Source organism: Lampetra fluviatilis, chromosome 7 (genome assembly GCF_964198595.1).
Source record: "Lampetra fluviatilis chromosome 7, kcLamFluv1.1, whole genome shotgun sequence".
In the NCBI taxonomy this organism is placed as follows: domain Eukaryota; kingdom Metazoa; phylum Chordata; class Hyperoartia; order Petromyzontiformes; family Petromyzontidae; genus Lampetra; species Lampetra fluviatilis.
This window is the reverse complement of record NC_136281.1, coordinates 2,130,016-2,132,904: the sequence shown is the minus strand read 5'-3', so window position 1 is coordinate 2,132,904 and position 2,889 is coordinate 2,130,016.

Here is a 2,889-nt window from a genome sequence, read left to right as displayed (position 1 = left end):
TCGTTCATCTTCTCTTGTATACAATTTTAGTTTAAACCATTAGAGAAAGAGGGGTGGAGACAGAAACAAAAAATTCTCACCACACAAACCACGAAGCTGTCAATGATGACGACCTTATGCTGGGCATGCTGTTTGGTTTATGTTGTGACTTCAGGGCTCGAGTCGTGCCATCTCATCCAGCGTGATATCCTGTCTGAGGCAATGGTCTGTAAAATTACAATTGCTCAGGATCACAACACACAATTCAGAATCCCAACCCCCACCGCCGAGTCCCGAGGCTTTAACAGACGCGAGAAGGCCCCACCACAGTGGCCAGGCAGAGGCTGCCCTGCTGCCCTGCGTCGTCAGCGATGTTTAAGTTTACTCGTGTGTATGTATGTATGTATGTTGAACTTATTTCGCACCGTACATAGCCAATCAGACATGCGGGGAAGGACAATAAACTAAACACAAAAAGCAGTTCTAAAGAATTGAGTTTTCAATCTAGATTTAAAAGTGCATTGCTCCAGTGACTTCCTAATATCAGAAGGAAGAGCGTTCCAGACGGCCGGAGAAGCGCATCTTAAAGCGCGCGACGCAGTAACCGTCTTTGTTCGATCGCCAACCAGAAGCCGCTGCTGCTGTGAGGATGACCGGAGTCCGTCTGATGGTTTACGCTCCTTGACGAGATCAGCGAGGCATTTGTGTGCGCTCTGATGAAGTTGAGCGTGCCGTGAGGAGGAATGTTACCGGTGGTGCTATGAAAGGGAAAGGTGCAGACCCGCCACCGCTTGCTCAGGCCACCACTGGCTGCTGCGCCTCTGCTAGAACAAACTCTGGAGCGTATTTGGTCTACTCTTCCACAGTGGCCAGTTGTCTTGGACTTACTGCACCGCACCCCATTCGTACCGCTGTTGGGCAGACCGGCGGCGGTGGGTTTGGGATTTGAGAGACTTGGACCGCCGTTTCCACTGCTGTGCGACGGATGGATGCGATCGCACCGGTGACCTCCGGAGCACTGCCCACTGCACCCTCGCAGCTCTCGCTGGACGCGTGAGTTACAGTAAAGCAGCAGCAGCAGCAGGGGCTTGGGGCGCTTACAAGAAAGTGTCCCAAAGTGTTTGCTTCAAGAAGCGAGATTGACGAACACGCTGCAAGCCTCGGGCCGAAGACACATAGAAATTGCGTTATCTTCAAAAGATATGAAAGCTGTAGGTAATAGTTGATATGTTTTTTTGTTTCAGATATAGAGGGTGTTTTTAAAAGATGGACCCAATTTCAAAGCAGTATATTTCACGATGGCAACATGTTACAATTACACGAAAAGTTACGAACGGTTTAATGAGTTATCAGGTTTTACTAACCATTTTATAAATGCTCTATGTGCCCTCCACCTGCTGTAACGGACAACATCGAGACGATAGTTGAATTCGTCCCAAACGCCTCTCTTCTCACGTGTTCCTCTGAGGTGCGTGGTCGCCCTGTGGTCTTCCCCTTACATCAGGCCTCCTAAAACTGTAGATTCGCTATAAATAGCGCCACATATCTACAAACTAAGCCTGGCTGCGTCTACAAACTAGTGAGTGCGCGGAGTGCGCAGTTGCGCAATCCGCGGCAAGACGTACCGCATCGTTATACCGAGCATTGCAGCTGCAGCAACATGGGAGGGAAGAAAGTGGCGACGCCGTTCCAATCCTCACACACCCTTCAGTATGGGATGGAGCTCATCACGACGGAGGCCAATGGCGCGCAGTCCTGTCGTTGCTTGTTCTGTGTTCACCAAGGCCGTGATGTAGTCGAGGTGACGGGCGACTCGGGCCGCAAGCGCAAGAACCGCACCGACATCAAGTACTTCACGAAGCCGTTCCTGCCGCATCAGTACCGCCACCATCTTGAAGGGCAGCACAAGGAATCGTGGATGCTCTACCAGACGCTGTCGCCCGATGAGAAGAAGAGCTACTTCAACGGCATGGCCAAGCGCACCAACACGCTCCACAACTACATGGACCTGTCGACCGCGTCGATCGACTACGTGATCCAGAACAGCATCATTGAGACAATTATCGGGGACTTGTTCTTTCGCGATGACGACGAGGACAGCGGCGACGACAACGACGACGAGGACGCGGCCGCAGCCATCGCCAAGAAGGCCGCCAAGAAGGCCAAGGAGAAGGTCAACACGATGAAGCTGTTCGTCAAGAAAGTGAACATCGAGACGGGGACGTATACGTACACGGCAACAATCAAGAACGAGATGCGCTTCGAGCTCGCCATGGACCACGTCGGTGTCGGCATGTCGTTCCGTCAAACGGCTGCTGCCATCGATCATGCCAGGATCCGCACCAACACGCCGAAGCTGCAGGGCATGAACGACCTCATCGTCGCACAGTCAGTCCGTGTTCTGGTGGCCGTCGGGCTGCAGATGATCGCCAGGATAATCGACGATCCATCGGTGTGGGCCTCCTCTCTGGCTGGCGACGGCAGTACTCACCGCGGCCAGTCGTTCTTCGACCTGCGCACCCGCGTTTGTTACCGCGGCTTCCTCGTCAATCTGCACCTGGTCGCGATCCCTATGTTCGAGCGTCACACTGCTCAGAACATCTTCCGCATGCTCGTCAAGTTCCTCGACGCGCTGTACCCCAACTGGCGCGCCAAGCTGATCGGCTTTTCATCGGACGGCGAGAATACGATGACTGGGCGTCATGGGGGGCTGGTGACGCTCATTGTGAAGGAGGCCGAGAATGACGTCATTCGAATCTGGTGTCCGCCTCATCAGATCGATATTGTGGTCAAGAAATCCGCCCAGTGCGTCTTCGATGGCAGCTGGGTGAAGATCGTGTACGACTTTTCGGTGTACCTCCGCGCCCAAAACAACCTGATCATCAAGATGAAGGTCAAGTGCCCCAGGAA